General features: G+C 35.2%; 2 long non-coding RNA genes across 3 annotated transcripts in view; one reads left to right on the forward strand and one right to left on the reverse strand.

The window, feature by feature from the left end:
* The window catches only part of LOC141510990 (uncharacterized), a 380,427-nt gene that overhangs the window by 271,643 nt on the left and 82,361 nt on the right, over positions 1-26,423 (reverse strand). The window lies entirely within an intron of this gene.
* On the forward strand, positions 7,433-10,641 carry LOC141512691 (uncharacterized). The gene is made up of 2 exons (XR_012475576.1): positions 7,433-7,849; positions 10,360-10,641. It is a non-coding gene; the product is annotated as an uncharacterized LOC141512691 (long non-coding RNA).

Genomic DNA, 26,423 nt, shown 5'->3' on the forward strand with positions numbered 1-26,423 from the left:
TGTTTTTTGAATTTTACAATTTTCCCCCTCAATTCCACCTCCCTCCCCCATCCCCACAAAAGGTAGTCTAATAGTCTCCACATTATTTCCATGGTATAGATTGAGTTATATATATATATATATATATACATATATATATATATATATATATATATATATATATATATAATAGCTAATTTACATAAGATACCTTTTTAAAAAAATTAAATGAAAGGTAATAGTCTTTGGTCTTTGTTTAAAGTCCACAGTTCTTTCTCTGGATACAGATGGTATTCTCCATCAGAGATACCCTAAAATTGTCCCTGAATGTTGCACTGATGAAATGAGCAAGTCCATTAAGGTTGCTCATCACCCCCATGTAATAACCAGATTTTTAAATATAGTCCAGAAAGGTTACATCTCTTCCTTTCTCTACCAGAAATACATAGTTCTATCAATATTCTATTTTAGCATAATAAATTATTTTTGTCCATTTAATGAGTATAATAAAGTGGAACCTCTGAATTGTTTTTTCTGATTTTTTTCTGAAATTTTATAGTTTGAATGTTTCTTTCAGAATGTTGTTGGTGATTCGTTTCTTTCTCTAAGAAATGCCTGCTCATATGCTTTGACCACTATCCTCTGAAGAATCAATCTAGCTTTTACAAATTTATGTCAATTGCTTAAAGATTTCAGATACCAGATTTTTATCTAAAATAATTTCAGCAAATATTTTATTTCTAAGTGCTTTTTTCATTATCCCCAGCCCCTGGATTTATACCAGCTTAGCATCTGAAAATTCCTTATTTTTATAAAACCTCATCATCTCTTTTACTTCCTATGGTTTCTTCACTCTATTAAGTAGCTGAATTTTCCTCATACTACAAGTATAATAAACTAAAATGTTCATTTCTTCCAATTTTTTGATGGATTTACAAATGAGTTTGTCTTTTTAAAAAGAAATATTCTATGCCAACTCCACTGCTCCTACATCAGAGACTTGATATCTATTTCTAGAAACACCTGGGCTCTAGTAGCTCTGATTTTGCCTTCTCTTGTGAGGATCCAGGTCTTTACTTCATTCCCTTGCCCTCTCTGTAAACCATCACTCCAAGATCTTACCTTCCCCCACCCTGTTTTCCAATCCTCCTTTGCATGAGGTCTTTCTCCATTAGACTATAAGTTCTTTGAAGGTGGAGAATAGATTACTTCCTTGAATTTGTATTCCTAGATCTTTTTTTTTTAACTTCTGGATCTATGTGTGTATGCATTAATCTAACATCTATCTACCTATTGATCTTTCTTCCTATCTATGTATTTCTCTATTTGCAAAGTAGATAGGTTGTTACATGTATTTAGGTTTTTGTTAAACATAATAGAATGAAAGTTAAGGTAACTTTTGCTGAAAGGCAGTAGGTAAAAGAAAAGGTTAACTCAATAAAATAGGGGGAATGCTTGGAAGCTGGTTTAAAAATCTAGATTTATATAATCATTTTAAATGTTCCTCAGGGTCAGAAAATCAGAAAATTCTCAAGATTTTTGTTTTTAATGCACACATGTTTTGTCCAAAACGATGACTTCTTTAGTGGAAGGAACCTCTCTCTAATAATGAAGATCAACAAATATTCTATAACTTAGAAAAACTTATCCTGGGCATTGAATAATTGAGCAGCTTGTCCAGAATAACAGAGCAGGAATACATATCAAAAGTGGAACTTGGTTCAAGATCTTTCTGACTTTGAGGTAGCGTCTCTACCCCATAGACAAAGTTTTAACATATATAAAAATTATTGGCATCTACACAGGACTCTGGTTTGCAAACATTCTGTACACTTTATATCTTATTTGGCTCTCACACAGTAAATGCAAGAATAATACAAGAACAGACATTAGAGAACACAAGTAAATTTTTTCCATTTTGTAAAAAGTTTAAATGAGTTTTCTTTGCTAACATAACTTAGCTTACTAAGTGGTTCAGTAAAGTGTCAAACTTGGGGTCAGGAACAGTCCTCTTCCTGAGTTTACATACAGCCTCAGACACTTTCTAGTTGTATGACCCTAGGCAAGTCATTCTACCCTGTTTGCTTCAGCTTTTGTTGGTCCATATCTGGAGATATAGAGATCCTGGAGAATGAAATGACAAACGATTTCAGTATCTTTGCCAAGAAAACCCCGAATGTGGTTATGAGGAGCTGGGCATGAGCTAAAACAACTGAACGACAACAATAACAACAAAAAGAAAACCATAGCTAGTAAGTGCGAGGGAGTAGGATTTGAGCATGATTTTCCTTATACCACTAAATCCAGAAATCTTTGCATGGAATCATGTTATCTCTTTTTACAAGTAAAACAACACAAAATAGAATAAGTCTATATACCACTTTAAGGCTTCTACTTCAAGCTCTGACTTCATATACTTTCTTTAGAAGTCAAAGTTTTCTTTGCAAATTGAGTTTCTCCATACATAGTTTTTTTAAAAAAGCTCAATTTTTTCTTTTTATCATTCATAGTAAACTTGGCATTTTAAGATAAGAACAATTTAATTAATCCTTTTATATATATTCTTTTATTTCTGTCAGTTAAATCAGTTAACTTAGTTTTGGTTTTGTTTTCAACATTATTCATTTTCTAGGTTGCATCCATTCCCACAAGGGTGGCATATTTACTCCTAATTATGTTGTAGAAATTTGCCTTAATACTGAAATCCACCTGTTCATCATTTTTGATAACATGGTAATATTCTATTACATTCATATGCCACAAATTGTCCAGCCATTCCCTAACTGATGGGCATCCTTTCAGTTTCCTATCCTTTGCCACTACAAAAAAGAGCTGCGAAATTATCTTTGTATATGTGATTCCTTTTCCCATTTGAGATATCTTTGGAAGATAGAACTAGCAGTGATATTGCTGGATCAACTTGTATTAAAGTTTGATTGCCCTTTGGGTATAGTTCCAAATTGCTCTCTGGAAAGTTTGGATCGGTTCACAAGTCTACAAATAGTGCATTAGTGTTCTAATCTTCCCACACTTTTTTGCCTTTATCTAAAAGACATTTTAGATTCCTCTTTCTCAAAATCAAAAATCTACATTCTTATAATTCTAGCATCTAAGTTCAAGTGATACTATTGTGAAAAAATAGAGTCTTTATGCTTGCATGCCATACAAGTGTCTTGTCTAATACTAATCTTATGACTTTCATAACATTTATAACCACTGTCCATTATTACTCACCAATGGATATATATTATATATATGCATATATATATATAAATAATTTGGCTTTTAACAATAAATATTAAATAACATTCACCATAATAATAGAATACTGAAGAACTCATATATTGGAGTTGGATGCACTTATGTACCAGATATAGATCAACAAAAGCTGAATCCTAATTATTATAGATGATGTGATATAGTATGAGAAGAGATGAATTGTTTACTTATGAGTGATAATAAAAGATTCCACTAGAAACATAGCATAGAATGTTGATGATATAATTTATGCTGTTTTATTCAGAGACTGTTCAAGGAAAGGGCAACTTGGCTAGGTCAATGTTTGGAAAAACCATCTCTAAGGGATCCTCATGTCAATAATTAGTCAAGTAATGGAAACTGATGTGAAGAGAGAAAAATCTAAACAACCAGAGGATAAAGGATACATGAACAATGAAGGGCATTAGCCCACTATATCCAAATATGACCCAGCAATTCCACCTGCTTTCTCTTGAATAACAGATAAAGAAAAGTAGCAAGATTTGTATAGTTGGATTCTGAAGAAACATTTGATAGAAAAGTATTACTAAAATAGCTCAGGATAGTATAAGTCAACTAAATTGATGAGAATGATGAATCATGAACCTTCAGGTTGTAAATTTCTAGTCTTAGAACGGCCAAGGTGTTTGCTTCCTATTAAGAGTATCAGAAACTAGACAGGATTGAGAAATAGGGGACTTTCAAACTAGTGCCAGCTTTAGCATGTATGTTTTCATTTGTTTCTTTGGTCTAGTAGGGGTAGTGTGACACCAGAAATGTAAGGAAAAATCTTTAACCTTTGTTTTGTGGATGAAAATCATCAAAAGGGGTGCAAAGGGGTGGCTAGGTGGTGCAGTGAATAGAGCACTGGCCTTGGAGTCAGTAGTACCTGGGTTCAAATCTGACCTCAGACACTTAATAATTACCTAGCCGTGTGGCCTTGGGCAAGCCACTTAACCCCATTGCCTTGAAAAAAAATCTAAAAAAGGGGGTGCAAAACATGCAATGGGTGTGTAGACTACTATGTGTCACAAATAAGGAATTGTGGTAGAGTAGAATATGTCATCGAAGAAACATGAGTAAAAAGGAAAATCTGCTGCTCTTATAGAGGGATAACCAGTGGACAGATTGTGGGTCCTTTGATGATCTCTTGATATCAAGAAAAAGTGAGGATGTGAAGAGATGCCTTTTGGTAATCATATAAATTAGTCCATAAACATTTAAGAAATATTTATGATAAACTACCTTTCCAAAACAAGTGGATTGGGGTGGAGAATCAGATTTTTTCTTCTTCTATGACAACAATCTTTTCACCATGAAACTGCCTCCCACCTGTAGCTACTTCTCTGATTGGTGGTTTCCTGCCTAGCATTACTGCTTTATGAAGATCCCAGGCCATCCATGCTCACTTCTCTCTTAGCTCCAGTTTGACTCTCTGAATGCTTCTATTTTTCTCCTTCTTGTTGCGCACCTTCACCAATTCATGATCTCATTTATTATTTTTCCCTTATGAGAATGTAAGATCATTAGGTAGTTAGGGATTATGTTTTATTTTTGCATTTGAATATTCAGAACAACATCTGTCAAACACTTAATAAATGTTCTTTCTCTCTGTGTCTTTATCTCTGAATCTCTCTGTCTCTGTCTTGGTGAGTCTATTTCTGTGCCTCTGTCTCTATGTGCCACTCTGTTTCTATCTCTGTCTCTCTCGATATATATATATATAGCTCTGTGTCTGGGATGCACTCTTTCCTTTTCTCTACCTAAATATAATGTTTTAGCTACTATGATCTATTTTACAATTCTCAATTTAAGAATAATGAAGCCGCAAACCAAAGCAGTTGTGATAAATCATTTTTTTTCTAACTACTAATAGGAATAAAAATTAAAAAGTAAAAAAAGAAACAAAAATAGACTTAAAAATTAGAATAAGAGAACTTTGAATTTAACATTTTTTCCTCTTCACTGTCTACTCCTTACTTTCCCAAATGGAAAGTCAGCAGAGAATGGTAGCTTTGGACCCTCTCCTTGATGCCTGACATTGTCCCATGAGGTCACTAAAGGTGAATGTATTGAAGTGAGTCCTGGCAGTTAACCAATACCTCCCAGTCTCTCCCACTGTCTGTATTCCAATTGAGTTCTCAGTGCTTTCCTGATCTTTTCCATCTAGGTCAGGGAGGAGGAGGAAGAAAACTAATTCTTTAAGACTCACTCAGTTTATATATTTTCTACAGATGAACATAGCCAATCTCTAAAGATTTGTTGAAAATTTTTCTCTGTCTGCATGAAACCTACTTGTACTCATGATCCATTAGGATCAAACTATGAGATTCTGCTGTTTTAAAGGAGAGAGTGGCTGCTTCTGAGAGGAAGAAGGAGTGAGAGGAAGAAGGAGGCTAACCATGCTAAAGATAAATTGCTGAATGAGAAAGTAGGGACCAATGGTAAGAGAGAGCCACTGGAGTCAGAAGATCTGGTTCGAATCCTATCTCTGTCACTTACCTAGGGGACCCTTAGATATCTAATTGTATCTTTCTGGGCTTCATTTTCTTTATCTACAGAATGAGGAAGTTGTGCTAGATGACTTCTTGGGTCCCTCCGGTTCTAAAAAATATGAATTTATAGTTTTTTTTCTGGACTTCATTTTGCTTCAGTTGTATAGTGCCAAAGAAAGTTTGTGTTCTGGGAATATTCATCTTTTATAACCTTGCAAAATTATAACTAAGTCATAATATTGGCTCCCAGTTGTATGTTTTTTGAAGTTTATGTCAATGGTGTTCTCAACAGTTTGAAATTTTTCATTTAGTTTGATCATGGTCAGCTCTAGGAACTCTGTAGAGGATTTATCAATTAAAATATCTGTTTTTCTTCTGACTTTTCAATGTATGAAATTGGGCAAGAGCCTGATGAAATATCAGATTTAGAGATGGTATCCTGTTCTGAATGCCCACTAGAGGACTGACCTGGTTCTCACTGTACCTGTGTTCTGCATTTTTTCAGCTAATAATTAGGTTGTTCCAGATGTGAGAAATGGTCCGTGATCAATTGCCCATTTTTATTGCCTCACTTCCATGGCATGGTTTCTCAATAATGCCCTTTAAAGTTCTTGAGGGCCATTACAAGCCAACCATTAGAGGGAATCAGGAATGTACCTTAATGCCAACTCTTCCAGATAATTCCTATCATATGATGCAACATTCTCTTCAAAAGTGAGATAATCTCTAGTCTAGCTTCACAGGTTTAGGTTGGAAAAATTTATTTGGGGAGCTATTGCCAGCTCCACAAAACTCCTAAGGGATCATGGTAGAGAATGATATTTGCTATAAGTTGATCCTGGATTCAGATCCTGCTTCTGATCCTTGATACCTATGTAAATTTAAAAATAAGGATAATATATGTATTTAAAACTTGCAAAACATTTTCTGTACAGTATATCATTTGAAGTTAGCAGCAGACCTACAAGGAAGAAACTATAGATATACTTATTTCCATTTTCCAGATAAGGAACCTGAGACTAAAAGATGTTATTTGATATCATAGCTAGTATCAGAAGTATGATTTAGGGTACAACTAGGTGACAGAGTGAATAGAGCACTGGCCCTGGAGTCAGGAGGACCTGAGTTCAAATGTGAACTCACTTAATAATTACCTAGATGTGTTATCTTGTGTAAGTCACTTAAACCCATCGCCTTGCAAAAACCCCACAACAAACAAACAAACAAAAAGAGAAGTAGGATTTGAATCTATGTGATATCTTTTTGTATCCAAGTCTAAGATTCTGGTCATTAAGCCAAACTAAAATTTTATTTCTTTTTCTGAAAAATGAATATGATTCTCCAAATGATCTTTAAGAACTTCTCTAGCACTGAATTGTGAGTTTTTCAACTTCTTTGTATAATGGACCCTTTCTCAGAGTATTAAAAATTGCAGAAAATTAAATACATAACATTTTATTGAAATACAGTTAGGCAAAAGCAAAACAAAAAAAATCAAATTCCTGGGTCCAAGTTAAGAAATCTTTCTCTAAATGAGTCTGTAGTCTTTTGTCCACCTGTAAATCCTCCCTCTGGCTTCTAGCGTACAAATTCCTGGCTTGATTTTGAACTTCCCTCCCTTGGGAAGAGTCTAGTGTTTAGAGAGATTAATTAATCCCCATGAAACTACACACCTTGGTCATACACCTGTGACCTGATTATTGACAAGTGAAAAATTTGGTTTGATTCTATGAGGTGTGACATAATGAGGGTGTGACAAGGGGTAACAAACCTGAAGCAGGATGAAAAAGAGAAGGAAAGTTAATGGTGAGCACAGCAAGAGTCAGTGGTGAACTTGGTCCAGGGTATATCCAGACCCTAAATTTCATAATTGGCACTAGTCATGAATGGAAGCTTGTACATAATGGACAGAGTTCCTTGGTGATGTCTCTTGGGCGACAATTCAAAGAGGAACCTAAACAACCTCTGACCTCCTGACTCACAGTTCCGGTTGCACCTTACATTCTATTACATTCCAGTATTATTTGGAGAGAAAATTATTTGAAGAACAAAAACTTACACCTACAGAAATGTTGAATAGCATTGGAGATTATCAAGCATCCAGGACACATTCGTTTGTAACTACATATTCTATTTTCTATTTTTACATTGAGACTTAGTCCAGACCTTCCTTCTTTCTTGTCAACATCTTTTTCACCTTGAAGAAAACTTTTTCATGAGATTCTAATCTGATTGGTGACCCCTTCATTGGGACTCTTATTTCAGGAGAACCCTCAGTCATGATTCACCTCTCCTAAGACTGGAATCATTTTCTGGACTTATCCTCACTCACCTTCTCACTATTTGTTTTGACCTCAAATAAGCATTCTTGCCTTTTCTTTTTATTTCAGCTTTACATATTATATTACTGCTTTAGAACATAGATAAGACTGTTTTATTTGCTTTTATTTGGATTCTTAACACTTAGGTAGTGCTGATATCTCTCATGGTAAGAAATATTTTATCATCTATTTATGTAATTTTAAATCTATCTCCAACTATCATCTGTTTTGCTCTCTATCGAACTATCATCTATTTATCTACTATCTAGCTACCTATCATCAACTCATCCATCCAGCTTTCATTATCTATCTCCAACGATCATCTATCTAAAAATCAACTGTTTTGCTCTCTATCCAACTATCATTCATCAATCTATCTATTCACTTATATCTCTTTCTATCTATCCATCCATCTACCATCTATCATCTATTTATCTATCTAATCTATCTATCATTTGTTTTCTATGTGCCACATCAAATGGATTTCAAAGCTAGCCTCAGACACTTCCTGTGTGACCCACAGTAAATCTCTCACCCTTTTTCTACCTAAGTTTATTCATCTATAAAATGGGGATAACAATGGTACTTTGTTATCAGGGTTGTCGTAAGAATCAAGTTAGATAATATTTGTAAAGTACTTAACATAATACATGTCTGTATGTTTGCATATCTGAAATATTATTCATGGTACAGTCTTCCCAAACTGCAGTGAATATGAAATTTGCCTCTTGTGGACAACAGGTGTGGCTCCAAAATCATTACCTTTGTTGTTGTTCATTGTTCTTATTTTAAAATTTGGGTCCAGACCCATGATTCCATAAGTGAGGATAATTCTCTTCTTTGAATTTATAACTGCAACACTTTTGTCCCTTTTAGTCTTAGAGAATTGCTAAGGACCTGGACGTTTCCAATGACACCAACTTGGGTCTTCCTCATTCAAGCCTGACTATCTGTTTTACAGACTTATCTTTTTAACATTTATTAAGGTGTTGAAATTTGCCATTAGACTTTAGCCTGAAAAATTTCTTATTTAAAATCATTTAAAAAGATGAACCTAAGAATAGAATTTTTTTAAGAGCAGAGATTGTGGCATTTTTGTCTAGATCTTCAGTACCTACCTAGAATAGTACCTGATACATTTTGTTGTTTAGTCATTTTATTCATGTCTGACTCTCCATGACACCATTTGGGATTTGCTTGTCAAAGGCCTGGAGTGATTCTTTCTCAGATAAGAGAAAAAATTGCCTCATTTTTCCAGCTCTACAGATGAGGAAAATGAGGCAAACAGGGTTAAGTGACTTGCTCAGGATCATACAACCAGTGCCTGAGACCAGATCTGAAGCTAGGGGAAAATAAATGTTCCTTACTTAATGTCTGACATTATCTCTATTGCATCACCTAACTGCCATTTCTGAGACATAATAGGAGTAAATAAATAATTACTGACTGATTCTCATCACAAATTTCAGCAGTTCTAGTACACTGTATAACTTAAATTTTTTAGTCATCATTTTTTAATACTGAAAATGCATTACTCAAAAAGTAAAATGTTTAAAACCCCAGGAATTAACCACATGTTTAAATGGGATAAGGCTGTGTTGTGAGAGCTGCAAGGGTGAGTAAAAACGCTACAGATATTTTAAATTTGGGAAGAGCATTGACCAGGTCCCACTGATGGAACAATGAGTTTTCAGTAGATCTCAGTGCCAATTCTGTATCATTATTTCCATCAAGTGATTAATACCTAGGTTCTCTCTTTTTGGAGGCTAAAACATGCATGTAGCTTTAAAAGCCTATATTTAGTCATCCACAGAACATTGTGAATGTAATAATTTTTTATGTGAAAACAATGGCAATTATTTCAGTTTCTTTGGTTCACAATATGGTTTTAATGAATCATTTTGCTTGGAATTCTGTCTCAGATAAAACAGACAAAGGCATTACCTCAGATAAAATTAGGGTTATTTTTTCTCAACAGCAAACATTGTGTTATTTGGTGAAGGGCACCCAAAAAATCCCTCAAAGCTTGATTTAATAGTTTTGGATTTCATAAAGCTTTATATCTTTTCTTTTTTAATTCTGGGTCAGTGCCAAAGGATAATTTCTTCTATACCAGTTATATTCCATAAAAAAAGGTAAAAATCAATTAAGGTCATATATTCTAGAAGAGCACCTAAATGTATGGAAACATTATTAAGTTAAAGTCTTTTTTTTTGTTGTGTCTGGCAGTTTTCCTCCAAATTGTGTCCAAACCACTTTGTTTCACTGCAGAATAAAGGAAGCTGTGTGTTTTCTTTTCTTGGCAGGTGAAGGTATAACTAATACAGAGAGGAACTTTGGTAGTGTACAGTGTACGGCGGAAACTGACTAACCAATGACATCATTCTATAAGGAAGAAACTCTCAGGGCTATTTTCCCAGAGTTGAAAATCAGAACAAGCTGCTGCCCAACTGGTTAGCTGTGCCATAGAACCAGAAAGCTTAATGATAATGAAAACGAGTAAAAATATATAATCCCAATATGAAACTGGGGCCAGCTCTTCCTATCAGATGATAATGCTACATTCAAATAAATATGTAGTTCAATGATGCCTTGTTTCACTTAATGTCCCTTTATTTCATGGTCTGAAGGAGTATTTTGTTCATGTTCATAAAAATATAAATTGATATCGTCTCATTTTTTTTCCCTTGCTCAGGGTAGAGGGGTGGAGGGGATGGATATACATAGTCCTTTGAAAGAGCCAATTTATGGCTACTCATTGCTTTCAAGACTAAACCAGTAGTCCAACTTAGAAAATCTGACTAAATTCAGGATGTATTTGATTATTGCAAACAAACAAAAACATCATATAATTTTGATATCATGACTTAAATGCAAAAAAAGGTGATACATAAGATTGAAGTATCTGTTGATTTCCCCCCTTTTTTCTGAGTCTTCTCCATTTGACAAGAAGGCCAGCGGACTGCTTTGATTCCTAACAAAAGATGACCTTTCCATTATCGTGTAATAAAAATCATGTGATAAAGATAGATTAACTTAACTTTGTCGTATCATCTGTTAAGAGGGTAAAAATATCCTTTTTATCTACCAAGTGCGGCAGAAATCAATTACAATCAAACTATCAGTACATAAAATGGAACCTTGGCTTTGATACCTGGATACAATTTCTGCTTTCAAACATCTGGCATCTTTCAGATGGTTTTCCCTTTGGTGAGTCCTTTGTAGAGCATTTTGTTTTAAATAGAAACAATAGTGCAAACTACAAATACTTAAGTAATGGTTTTATGGTTGAGCTGGGAGACTTTTATAGGAATGGACATTCCAATTATTCTGATTTGGGGGAATAAACAGCCATGGCCAAATATTAGATTTGATTAAGCTCTCTAGATATTCTCTCTCTCTCTCTCTCTCTCTCTCTCTCTCTCTCTCTCTCTCTCTCTCTCTCTCTCTCTCTCTCTCTCATTTATAGAAACAATACCTCCTTTTCCTTCTGGATCTGTTATTTCCCCCCTCCCCCAAAGGAAAAGCCAATTAGAATTTATCCCATGCTAATAAGCAAGTTATCCCATTAGGAAATGGATGAATTTAGGAGCTTATAAGAACTGGGTTCAAATATTAACCCTGATATATATTTGTTGTGGAATTATGAGCAATAAAACTCTCTTCTTAAAGCAACTCTGTAAGACTATAAGTTATAGAGGAGTTAAAGATCAGCAACAGTGGAGGGAGCTGACAGTGGGAATCTCCTAGCATGATGAAATCTAAAGTCTAGCATCCTTTTACTCTGATGATGATGATGATGATGATGATGATGATAATGATAAATAACTCAAGAATAAACCATTAATAGTGATTCTTTTGAAAGATCCTTTCACTACTGATGAATATAATAAGCTATTTTGTGGCTCTTGCTTTCTTGCCTATCAGCACATCAATCTTAAAGAATGGCTCCTTTTTTTGTGACCATTTTAGGATCTAAGAAACTACTAAAAAATTTCACATCTCCCCTTGCAGTATAAAAAGCCAAACCACATTCTTCAAAAGTGAAAGTCTTCTTCGGTTGAGCAATTTCCCTCTGCATTTCCCCCCAATCCTCTTGGGACTGGAGTTTTAATTCCTTTTCCAATAAACATATGATTATTTGGATGGTTCTCAGTTGTTAATTTGGACAGGTCTCCCAAAGGCAAGCATGTAGGATATTAAGCTCTAAACCTTCTGGGCTGAGGGATATTGTCTTTCTCCCACAGAAAGATTAAGTAGGTCCACAAGCCAGGTGACTAGGGAGACCTCCAGAAAACTAAGGTCAACACAGAAGCTCTTACATAAAAATGGAGTATGGACAGTTTAAAAGGATCATGTTGGAATGTCTCTTTGGTTTATGTTAAGGGCTTTAGTTTACATTAGGCTCCTGAGTCAGCCAAGAATCTAAAGAGAGCCAGAGGAAAAGTAAAGGAGGTAGGTTGAAGGTGATCATTTGGGCAGGCAGAGGTCTTGTATTTCATTTTATAGCCCTTTGCTTTACAATCCTCTGGTTGCAGTGTTGGGGGATTGGGGGGTGAAAGGTCGTGGAGCTTTCTGGCATGTTCTATAAATATGTGTGCCCCATAGATGGTCCTTTGAATGGCCATGTCATTTTCATTGCACTTGGTCATCTTTGATTTATTCATCATTCTGGAGTCTGGTGTATCAGAACCATCTGGAATCCTGAGAAAAAGAAATGTAAGAGTACTTCGAGAACATAAAGGAAATTCCTATTCCTCACAGGGCTTACTCCTCAATGACAATGTAGTATTAGAAAGGTAGCAAGGTCTCACAATTTCCTAATGAGAAGGCATTGAAAATTCAGCAAGACTGAAAGATGGCATCTTAGAATCAATCAATCAGTCAACAAACATTTATTAAACTCAATATATGTAAGGCAACTGTGAGGCAGCTGGTTGTTCAGTGGATAGAACACTGAACCTGGATCCAGAAAGACCTGAGTTCAAATCTAATATCAGACTTCCTATCTGTGTGACTGTGGGCACATTGTCTGAAAAAAAATGAATCCATTGGAGAAGAAAATGATAAGCTATTTCAATATCTTTGCCAAGAAAACCTCAAATGCAGTTCAGAGGATTAGGCACAACTAAAGTTTATGAATAACCAATTTGTAAGTCCCTGTTGATTGTCACTGGAACCAGGGAGACAAAAACAAGAGTTTCTTTCCTTATTTCCTGCCAGAATTGGGAAGGCAATGTGATAAAGGTTCAACAACTTTATGGTCAGAAGGACATGGCTTCAAATATCACTTATCATGATCAACTGGATGATCTTGAGAAAGACATTAATCTTTCCTGGATCTCAGTTTCCTTTTATTTAAAATGAGATGATTGGACTAGATGTCTTCTGAGGTTCCTTCCATCTTTAAATATAAAGCTAATATTTACATAATACTTGAGGTTGTTAGTCTGAGAAAATAGATGGGAGATAGGAAGATAGAGTAGGATAGACAAACAGATGACTATAAATGGATAGAGAGATATTTTAATTTAGTCCTCAAATAAACTCTGTGAGGTATCAGTCATTATTTTCTCTCTCTTTTTTTAAAGATTAAGGAACAAAGGCTGCAAAAAGGATCTTTGGTTACATAGCTAGTAATTTTTGGAGCCTGAATTCTGACTCAGGTATTATTGACTGCTAATATGTACATCAATGCTGCTATGATTCTATGATTTATAATCTTATTGTAAGGAAGTTGAGGCGACTTCATTTTGTTTTAGTGAACTTTCCCTTTGGAGGAATTATCTATATGTCATCACATGAATTGAGAAGGTGAAGGAGTTTTAAAAACTGGAAATGAATTCTGGTTAATTCCCCATTGAAGAACTGCCTCATCTTTTCCTTTTGTCTGTTTTTTTCTATTTCTCTTCCCCTCTTTTTGACCTTTTCAACCCATATAAATTCTTGAAATTCTCAACCTATTTTTCCCTCCCATTAATCAGTCAGTGTTCCAGAGCTAACATGAGTACATTAACCACTGAGGGTTCTAGGGATAACTATGAGGAATTAGTGATGATTCTGTAATGCAGTTGCCTTAAACTCCAACCACAATACTTCTCCTTTGAAATGGTCAGCTGAGAAAAGTTGTTAGCTAGTCTTTAGTGTGGTTTTTTGAAATGGGCATTAATTAAGGTACTATAAAACATTGCTCAAAAAAGGTTGGGATTCATTCTTCAACGAAATATCAAGTCCAGCTGAATGTTGATGCAGATTTAAAGAATTCATGAGTCAAATGGGATAATTCACAGATTTTCCTCTCTCATTTTTGGGATGCTTAAGAGGTCCCCCCCCTTTAGTCATGGTTCAGTCTCTTTGCCAGGTTCCTTGTAGAGTCTGTTCTTGTCTCCAGATCCATCCTTGGATTTCAATGGAGCTATGTCCTCTTGCCTATTCCAAGGAAGTTACTAGCAGTGGGAAGATTTGAGGTCTATCATCCTCTGATCCTCTTCTGGCCTCAAATGTATAGAGGATAGGAAATGCAGCCAAGGCTGAAGTTTAGGTCTCTATTTCCAGCCAAAAGGTAGTACCTTCTCAACGTGTTCAGGTAGGACTCCATGCTCCAACCTTTGAAATTGTCTTTCCTTCTCAATTTTATAATTTTCTGATAATCTCTAATGACAGTTAAGTTTCCTTGATTTATGTGAATATTATTCTTATGTAGCTCTTGTACAACATCATTTTGATCTGAAGGTCTTTTGCTCCTCATTCCAATGTCTTTTGATTGATAAAGACCTGTTTTCTCATTTAAGATAGAAGAGTTCCAATGGGCTTGATTATTTTGATCTCACCCCATACTATGAATGAACCATATGTAGGTTATGTCCAAGAAGATAGTACAAGAATTATCACAGCTAAGTATTGGTTTGTTTTGCCTTTGCCTAGTCTTTAATCAGTAGGATTCAGATTTATCTGTATAGAGAAGCAGCAAGTCTCAGATGATGGTTAATGCCATAGGGCATGCCAGTTTCAATTACATTGAATAATCTTAAGTGACACCTGGATACAACTTTAATGTTTATATAGCATTTTTGCATACACTATTATCTTTAAGCCTCCTAACATCTTTTGGAGGAAGACACTATAGCTATTTCTTATCTGCATTTTACTGATGGGGAAACTGAAACTGAGGGAGATCAAAAAAGCTCAAGTACACAGGGTTACACAGGTGGCAGAATCAGAATTCTAAATCACATATTCCTGATGCCAAATCTAACACTCTCTTCTAGAGAGAGGATTATTTCTAGTTTAGGGCTATGCTATTTATAAGGACATCACCATTCAAAAACTTGTCTGCCATTGTAATAAGCCCCAACCTTCATTGTAGTTCCTGTCATGTGGTCATTTTTGTGGGACAGGGGAGTAAGTTTAAGGGAAAACAACATAGCTAAGACAATGTGAATGATCTGGAGACACTAAAGGAGTTTCGAGGGAAAGGCAAGAGAAAACCAAGTATGAAACTTGAGTTGGCAGCTTTAACCTAGGGTAGATGACATATTTTACCACCCAAGCCCAGAATTGACTGCGCAAAAACCCTGCAAGCTTCATTACCCCTGACTTAAATTCTTTTCTCAAGCATCATCTTCTACATGAAGCCATTCATGAAGAAGGCATGATCCCTCCAACTGCTAATGCCCTCCTCAAACTCCTTTATACTTAATGCATATAAATATAATATTTATGTCCTTTGCATATTCGGTAGCTAGATGGTATACTGAATAGACCTTTGGGTCTGGAGTCAGGAAGATCTGAGTTTATATATAGCAACAGATAGGCACTAGTTGTGTGGCCCTGGACAGGTCCCTTAATCTCCATATGCCTCAGTTTATTTGTCTGTAAAATGGACATAATAATAGTAATATCAACCTTTCAGGATTGTTATGAAGACTATGATTTTTTTTTCAGTTTTATTTCATGATACCTCTTCCTGGACTCTATAAGATGGAATTCTCCTCCTCTTTGCCTCACAGACAAAAGCCTTCAAGGCACCCCTGAGATTCTATCTTCTTGCTAAAGCATTTTTTTATCTTGTTAGTGAACTGTTAGTGATTTCTAAAGCCTCAGTTTCCTTGAAATGAACTTATTTGTGATGATGATGATTGTAATAATAATAATAATAATAATACTATTTAGCATTTTCATGATCCCTTCTTTTACAAAGAACTTTATATTTAATGTCTCATCTTTTCATTACAACAAACTTGGTAGTTAAATCATATTTTTGTTCCCATTTTAGAGTTGAGGAAACTAAGGTGCAGAGAAGTTAAATAAATTGCCTTGGGTCACATAGCTAGCAAGTGTCTGAGGATGGATTTGAATTTAGATCTTTCTGACTCAAAATCCAACTCTATCCACTTAGCTGTCTTAGGAACACATTGTGTCATCAAAAGGTAATATAAGGTTTTTGGGAGTAAGGATCATTTCCTGCTTTGGTTTTGGTTTTATATTTCCAAAATCTACCATCTACTAGAGATAATAAATTTTTTTAAGAATGAATGAGTTTTGATCTACTATGTATATAAGAATATGCTTGGTACTGGAAGTATTCAGAAATAGAGCAATATTTTTATAATATTCCTAGAATTTATTTATAGAAATTTTCATATTACATAAATATATTATAGAACTATATATCATTTTTATATAATATAGAACTATATATCATATCTTATATAATATTTATTACATTTAATATATACTAAATATAGATATAGTATACTTATATATACACATATTTACATATATTTATGTGTATATAATTGCCTCTTACCTTCAATGTTATTAAACCTAAAGCCATGTTTTCTCAGGACTAATTGGTTCTTTATTTTTTCTCATTTCACAGCTGAAGAAACTGAAACCTAGAGAGTAAAGTGACTTTTTGGAGGTCACACAGCTAGTAAATGGTTGGACTGGGATCATGGAATGAGCTCTCATGTCTTTAAGTCCATCAAAAAATTAAATATTAGATATTTTCTGTTGAAATATCATATTTCTGTCTTGGAGATATCACATGGCTTCACAATGACAGACAGAGACAGAAGGGACTTAGAAAGCCATAGAATTTCCCATGGAATGATGGAAACCATCTCAAAGAACAATGCTGGGATAATTCTTTCATTTATTTTAAGAAAAGTAGGAGACTATATAAGGGCCAAGGGGTGAGTTAGAAAGTTCTGAATGAACCTACATAAGGGCAAGGGTGGTTAGTTAGAAAATTCTAAATTTCTGAATTTGGATTGTTCTATAGGGCTTCTTCCGTATTCTTCTCTAACAACTCAACCACCTCTGTCCATATTTTCTTCTTTCTTTCCTTTTAGTTCTCTGCTTGATATTTTTAGGAGATTGGGAGATGAGCAGAAGGGCAGGAAAAGGAGAGTCGCAATGAAGGCGGATTGAAAGAAAATATACAAGAAGAGAATAAATCCTGATAATATTTGGGTGCTATGGTGACCTAGGATTGTGATCTATTCTGTGAAAAGACAGCTTATCCATGTGGAAAGGAAGAATTCTTTTGGCAGTATGACATATCCGGGAAGAGGCCATTTGACACCTGGCCTCCTAGAAGAGTTCATTCATTTCACATAGGGTAGGAGCCTGCTCCCAGTCTGTGTTGACATCGTTGACATTTATAGAGTCTTATTTCCCTGATTAAGAAAGGCTTCAGCTGTGTAATTCAAAAAATAAAGTTGTAGGAGCCAGAAATCTCATGATATTCTTTCTCTCTAATGGTAACATGATCCACAGGGGGCCTCTCAAACCCAGGGCCATTTTGATTGTGTTGCTCAGTTAACAACCAGCCCCTTGGCATTTTTTTTTTAACCAACTTGGCCAATTTAATCAGATGCTTTGGCTTTCACAATATCCAAGTTTGTTAATTTTAGTGGTGGCCTCCCTGGACACATGGGAGAATTTCTTCCATTGATGGCACTACAATTACTCTTGGAAAAGGCATTTCTGCATTGGGATAATTTTCTAGAAAATTATCAGACTAGAAGTCAAATCTGTGATCTGCAGTTCCCTCTAGAGGATCACTTATTCACCTGGATTGCTATGGGATGGACTCATTAATGACCTAGTTTGAATAATGACTCCGCTACCCTTTAGCAGACCTAACTGTTCCAAGGGGATTACTGAAATATCATGCAAAGCCTCCATTTCAGAGAAGAAATTAAAATGTTCCATTCTTGATCTTTACTGTTCCCAGGAACATTCCAGATGACTAAATTTGAGTCATTTTCATTGTGATGTGTTTTTTTCAGTCAATATTTACACCAAAAATAGTTTTTAATGACATAGAGTCTTTCATTTTGCTAAGCATAGTTCCACATGTGGGAAAGTAATTAGTTACAAGCAAACTAAATGAAAGAATAAATTTAGGATAACTATGAAGAAATGCCATATAAAGAGGTAGTCATTGGAATAGCTGACATTTATATGATGCTAATAAGGTTTATAATGCACTTTACATTCATTATCTCCTGTCTCCCAACTGTGGGTAAGTACTTTGCATCTGTTTTGCATCAATTTTTTATTCATGTTATATATACTTATCTACATGGCAAGCTTCTTGAGGGCAAGGAGAGTTTCATTTTTTGTCTTCATATATCCAGTTCTTAGCTGTAATGTTTGGTACATAGTAGGTGCCTAATAAATGCACATTGTTTGAGTTACTGAAATAATTAGTTTCTGGTCATACTAATTGTAATATCTTAGAGGAGAATATTACCTGAATTATTTACCTGAATATTACTTGAATCATTCTCTAATACTTTTAATAGTCAAATTCTGATGTGGACCTTGAGATTACATAGGATGAAAATCAGCTAAAGGAACTGGGAATAGTTATCTTGGAGGAGGGAACAGGGACATGATAATTGTCTTCAAGTAAAGGACTTTCACACAGAAGCTTTTTCTTCTTAGTTCCTTCTCAGTTATAGAGAACAGAACTAAGAATTTAAAGGAGGGGAAAGTGGACATTGGAAAGAGGGAGATTTGAGTTTTATGTAAAGAAACAGTGAATAGAGAATTGGAAAAATATTCAGGGGGAGGCTAGGTGGCACAGTGGATAGAGCACTGGCCCTGGAGTCAGGTGTACCTGAGTCCAAATCCAGCCTCAGACACTTAATAATTACCTAGCTGTGTGGCCTTGGGCAAGCCACTTAACCCCAATGCCTTGCCAAAAAAAAAACCTTAAAAAAAGAAAAAATATTCAGGAAAATTTGCATTAATATATTTCCTTGGAGACATACTAGCTGTATGACCCTGGAGAGTTCACTTATGGTCTCTATTCCTCAGTTTTTTATCTGTAAATCAAAATATTGGAATTCCTGACATCTACGACCCCTTCTAACTCTAAATCTTTGATCTTATGATACTACTATAAAAGAGTGGAGAGAGAGGGTCATCCTGCCTTAATGAATCAAGGAAGCTATAGACTTCTTGATTATATCAAACAATCAATCAAAGGAGTAAATGTTAACCTAATTATCATATGTCTATCTGTCTGCCTATCTGTCTGTCTATCTATCTATCTATCTATCTATCTATCTATCTATCTATCTATCTATCTATCTATCTATCATCTATCTTCCTTGTTTTGAAGGACTCCTGAGGAATAATAGTTCTTGTCAATGGAGATAGCAGGAACAAAATTCTCACCTTCCCACCTCTTCATTAACCATTTTGCTTGTGAACTTTGGGAGGTCAGAAGATTTAGAGTTTCTATGAGTATTGGTAATAGGTTTTTCTGGAGGATTAGAAGCTGAGAGATAAATTGAACACAAACTAGACACACTGAGGAACAGCAGCTTCAGTGCTTAACAAGGTCATAAGCCCTCAAATCCCACCAGAAAGACAAAAAGGAAATTTTAAGAGGACTCCATGAAGGGAAAAGAGTTTATGCTTTGGAAACTAGTAGTCACTAATTTTTAATCCAATTTTCCCCAGAGTTCTTTAATGTGAAAGGGTAAAATTATTTCATAGTATAAAAATTAATCCCCTAGGTGGGGGATTTAAAAAAATTATTAATGGTATGATAGTGGATGGGGACTTGTGAGTAAAAGTACTAAAAACCCTAACCCTTCAGAGTAAGCCATAAAATACAACTGCCCTCTGGGGAGCTAATCTGTCAGTTTTGGGTGCATTATATCTGCTGTTTCTTTGCAAAAAAAAATATGACATATGATTAGAAGGATCCTCCAAAGTAAATATAGAGGCAACTTAGTCAACAGACTACAAAAGTGGAGCCTCTTCATTCTTCTAATAATAAATTGCTTCATGAAAACAGGTAAAAGTGGCTAGATTAGGTCAATAGCTGCAATTTTTAGGAGCAGTTCATTTTTATTTGCTACTGGCTAAGGTAAGAGGGAGCTAGTCTTTGATTCAGATTTGTTAAAGTTGTATATCAGACACTGTTTCTCTCTCTACATCTTTTACAATGGCGGCGTGGTTATGTGATAGTACGCTGGATTTGGAGATGTCAGTTCAAATTCTGAAGCATACTTATCCTGTGTCAAATTGTTTAACTTTGTTGATCCTTGCTCTTTCATCTATGAAATGGGGATTATGAAACTTATATTATCTGCCTTCTGAATATATTATCAGGAAGATACTTTGCAAACCTGTATGTACTATTTTAATATCATTATTATTGTTATGGAACTACTTTAGAGTCTTGGTCTTCCCCAATGGGTTGCCATCTTATTTTCCCTCATTAAATATCCTCATAGATGCTCTAGAGAGTGTATCAATTGTATTTCTGGTTATTGTTCATCACCTTCATCTTCTAGTGAGACCTTTCTGCTTATATATTCCATTGACCCCCTGAAGGGAAATGTAACAAATCTCGGAGGCTATGTGGAAAAATTGGGACACTAATTCACTAAAGGTAGAACTGTGAATTGATCCATCCATTTTGGAGAATAATCTGGAATTTTGCCCAAAGAGTTATTAAACTGCCTATATTCTTTGACCCAGCAATACTGCTGGGTCTGTTTTCTAAGGTGATTTGGAAAAAAGGGAAAGAACCTATAAGTTCTAAAATATTTAAAGCAGCTCTGTTTGTGGTGCCAAAGAACTGAAAATTGTGGGGCTGTTTGTCAATTGGGGAATGGCTGAATAAGTTGTGGTATATGATTGTGATGGAATGCTACCATTCTATAAGAAATGATGAGCTCAGTGATTTTAGAATCATGAATACATTTGCACAAAATAATGAAGAATGAAATTAGCAGAACCAAGAGAATGTTGTATACAGTAACAACAATATTATTCTGAGAACAACTTTGAATAACTAAGTTATTTTGACTATTATAAATACCCAAATAGGGAAAAGTTACAGGATAACATTATTGTATATTTAAAAGCACTAACAAGTTGTCTACAATAGATTTGTAGTTTCATGTACAGTCTTCTTTTTTCCAATTCTACTATTTTATAGAAATATATATTTTTTAAGTTCAGAATAAAATTAGGAAAACAGACTCATTATCTTGCCCTCTAGACCTATCCCTCTTCTCAAACTTGCCCATTTCTATTGCTGGCACTACCATCTTTCCTGTCATTGAAGCTAAAAATCTGGAAGTCATCATTAAGTCTTCTCTCTTCCTTATCTCATTCTCAATTAATTGCTAAGAATCATTGGTTCTACACACTCAACATTTCTCATAGTTGTTTTTTCAATTTTAGTTATAAACTTCTTTTACATCTTCATTCTTTTTTACATGACCTCTTAAAATTATAGCACCCTGATCAAACTTCCTGTCTCCAGACCCTTCTCTGTATAGAGATGAAACCAATACATTTGGGTCTTGAGCCAAGAAATTCAACACATGCTTTCTAATTTAATCGGCTTTCTAAGACCAATGTAATAAGTGCACAATGTGTGTGTGTGTGTGTGTGTGTGTGTGTGTGTGTGTGTGTGTGATGCGTGTATGTCTTGAGCAGGAAGTAGGAGGAAAAGTATAACTTGAGGAGGAAACTTCATAATTTGACAATTATTCTTGCTAAGTAACCGCTAAGTTCAGTTGTTTCTAAGCTGCTAAAGAAATCCAAATACAGTTGTACCCTCTAAATTTTAGTACTCTGGGACAAAACCCTCCCTTAACTTTTAATAACATTAGGCACTGATTATTATCAGCTATCTGAGGTCTGATTGTGTGATTGTTCTTTTTCCTGCTCTGAAATCTTTAGTGTTTTCCAGTTGCATCTCCCTTAAAATTAAATATTTTTAATGTTCTATCAAAGAACTGGGAAAATACAACTCCGTCTACCATCTCTGCCTTCCTACACACTCTCTCTCTCCCCATATTCTCCACTGCAGTCAAATTACATTATTCCGTCTTTCTCGATTTTCTCATGCTTGACTTAGCTGCTGTATTCTTAGCTCCAATACACAGTAGGCACTTACTCAATATTCACTGACTCATTTTTCTGGATTCCACAAATTTAGGCCATTCATTCATTCATTCATCAGGCTTACAATATTCCTTTATGTTCAATTTTCTCTGATTGCTACTACAGCCAAAAGAGACCCTTTCCTTGGATACTTTGCACCACACAATGCTATTCTTTTTGGAAACAAGAAAGGAGAGAGGGAGAGAAGGAAGGAAAGGAAATATTAAGTGCCTATTAGTTGCCAGTCATAGACACTTTACAAATAATTTGAGCCTTATAAGAACCCTGGGAGACTGACGTTATTATTATTTCCATTTTATAGTAGAAGAGACTAAAGTTGAGTTTAAGTGACTTCCCTAGGGTCACACTACTACTGACCTGAGGTTGGATTTGAATTCAGGTCATCCTGATTCCAGCCTTAGTGATCTATCCATACACTTCCACTGGCTTCATGATCTTGGACAACTCCCTGAATCAGGAAATGCTTCAAGCAATTCTTGAAGAATCTCAGTTGCCTAACCGGGCTTTATCTGTCTCAATTTTAGTTTCCTCATGGGAAGTTATCTTGGAACACAGCATCCACACTTATATCAATGGGATCATGGCTCCTCAGAAGTTGATGTAAGGCTTTCCACTCAGCATCTACTTAGTAAAATATTGAGATAAAATTGAATTGAAATTGCTATCTCACTATTACACCTTTCAATGGAGATGCTATCACACTCTTTGAAACCCAAATTGAAGAATCAGGATGACTATCGGCCCTATTCTTCTTCATAAAATGTATAGAAATATTAATTTATAAAGCATTTTATAAGTTATACAATTTATATTTGTATAATTGTATTTATATAAAATGTACATTTATAAAACACTTTAGAGCCTGCAAATCACTTTATGTGTGATTTCTCACTTGATCTCCACAGCAATCTTGAGAGACAAGTAGTATTATTTTCTCATTTAATAGAAGAGGAAGTTGAGGCTCTTAGAGTTTAAATGATTTGTCCAGGGTCACATAGCTGGTAAGGGCATAAATTGGCATTCAAACCCTATTCATTCTGGCTGTGAGTCTGGATCTCCAGCCACTTCCCCAAGTACTTCTTCCCTTGTTCTTCTGTCTTCCTGCTCACTGCTAGCTAGTGTATGCAGTCTTCCATTATTAGAATGAAAACCCCAGGAGAATAAGGATTGCCTTCATTTATACTGATACTGCCAGTGCCCTTCATGCATGTAGTATGTGTTTAACAGATGATCATCCATTCATTCTTTAGTTCATTGGCTGTGCTTAATGATGATGTTGATGATGATGATGATGAAGATGTCCATTGACTGTACTTAATAATAACAATGATGATGATGATGATAATAAATGATTCTCACTTACATTGTGCATTAATTGGAAAGTAATTTACCCTCATTATTCTATTTCATTTTCACAATTCTTTTAGTTATGTGCTATCACTAGTCTTATTTCATAAGTGAGGAATCTGAGACGTTGTGGGATTAACTTTTCCCAAGGCTTCAAAGTTAAGTTTGTAAAACAGACTTTCACCCCAGGTCTTTCTGACCCTATGCCAGTCATGCTACCTTCTCCAAAGGTATTGCTTAAGGCTTACAGCTACCATGCTTGTAGTACCTATAATTCTGGAAAATCAAGGGAAAGATCCAGTAAAGTTTCCAAAGGACTGGGTGGAAAATATTTTCATTTTTCCTTTGTATCCCATTCCTCTGACACAAAGAGAGGTTAAACTCTATTAATAGGATTGAATGGCTCTGATTTCGACATTGAACATCCTGAAAGTTCCGCCTCCAGAATATGGTTTGCCTCATCTCTCTAGGCATGATCTGATTTCCCCCTTTCTGGATTAGTCTAATTCTATCATGGGAGCAGCTCTCTGAAATGCACCCTGGAATTTTTCCAAGGGTTCAATACCATCAGAACTCAGAAATCTGTGGCTTGGAAATATTTTTGCTTTGGGAATGGGGTGGACTTAGATTGAAGGGTGTCCCTGGGGAAGAGAGAGCTTTAGATTTTTTCTTCAATATTACCCCCAAACACCCTGCAGAGGGAATATCCATTTTTCTTGTCTTGTATTTTTCTCCTTTTGGTAAAACAAAAAGGAAAACATAAGGTAACAAAATCAATTTCTGCATAACAGGGCCCTGTTGGGATTTGCTGTTTCTGTTCTTACTGTTATTTGAATTTCTAGAGCTCCAAACAATTCTTCCATAACCACTTCCAAACTAGCACAAAGTTAGGAGTCTTGTCCCTGGGGGTTAAAGGATAGCTCTCCTCCCCCACTGCACCTGTCAACTTATTTATGGTTTTCAGAACAAAGGGTAGAAAATTTATGTCTTTGCATTATTTAAAGAAGGAAGATTGGTCATCAGGAGCTAGGTGGAGGTGTGTGACTTTTTCTGGTTTGGTTTTTTTTTGGGTGAATGGATTATTTATTTTTGTATGATGTTTAATGACAACTGTTTTTTAATCACATATTTTAAGTTATTCGAGGGTCTTTTATACATCCTGTGATCTCAAATCACAAAAACCTTTTGAGATACTTACAGTAGGTCCTATTAGGCTCATGCATAGATGAGGGAATAAAGATACAGAGAGGTTATGCAACCAACTCATTGTCACACCCTTAGTCATATCTGAGTAGGGTGTAAACCTCTTTCTTCCATACTTTATCCTTGGCACTATACTACTTTTCATATACACCAATAAGATAAATCCAATATGAATGGTTCCATTTTCTTTTGGCATACTTTCATTTAATCATTTATTCATTTATTTATTCAACATGGGTTTATTATAGTGGATAGGCACTGTGGCATATACTTAGATAGAAAGGTGAAACAAGAACAATTCTTTTCCTTAAGGGGCTTATGTTGTACTGTAATAGAATACAGAGATGAATGTGTAAAGAAGAAACTATTTACACATCATTAATAAGTCGTCGTTTTTGAGTTTGTGCATTTTTTAATCCTGGTATTTGTACTCTTTTTGACATGCCATTATAAGACTAGAAAAACAGGGGCTTTGCTTCAGAGTACTCAATCTACAATAAGCTGAAACCACTTTAATAACAACAGTTTGATACTTATTTTAAAAGAGCAATAAGAGGAAGCTACTGGATGATCTATTTTTCTGCTTTACATCAGGACTATAACCTAAATAAATTTCTCTAAAACCTTCCTTACTGAATCCAGAGATCTCTGAAGTGGATTTGAATAATATAAGGTTTTCTTTTTATAGGGGGTTGCTATATTTTTGACTTAAGTTTCATGTCATTTGCCCCAGGGATGGGTTATGCTATTCAGGCATAGACCTAACTCATCTTTTGATCAATTGTACATGATTGATCATAATTAGAGATTCAGATAGGACTTGGAGAATTTCATCATCCATTTGGTTTCCACGAGTCTTAAATTCATAACTCTGGATTGGTTGATACCATATTCACCACTTTGATATAATGAAGCTGCCTTAAAGATACTCTCACTTTTAAAATGTGGTGCAGAGATAGGGGATCTGGCCTAGAGTCAGGAGGACTCATCTTCTATAATCCAAATTTGGGTTCATATACTTACTAACTGTGTGACCCTGGGCAATTCACTTAACCCTGTCTGTCTCAGTTCATAATATATAAAAAAATTGGAGAAGGAAATGATAAACTGCTCCATTTTTTGCCAAGAAAACCCAAGTGGGGATATGAAGCATTGGACACAATTGAAAAAATAACTGAACAGCAACAAAAAGGACATGTGTGGCTCTGATTAGATCATAGTCCAGCCAAAGAAGAGGATTGAACTCAGAAATACAGAATTAGCATCACAGAATCCAGAATCCCAGATCTGGAAGGATTCTTCATTTGGAAAGCCATGATGAATTAATAGATAGTGAGTCAGATGGAGAATTATAGAATAATTGCAT

This window comes from Macrotis lagotis, chromosome 2 (assembly GCF_037893015.1).
Source record: "Macrotis lagotis isolate mMagLag1 chromosome 2, bilby.v1.9.chrom.fasta, whole genome shotgun sequence".
Taxonomy (NCBI): domain Eukaryota; kingdom Metazoa; phylum Chordata; class Mammalia; order Peramelemorphia; family Peramelidae; genus Macrotis; species Macrotis lagotis.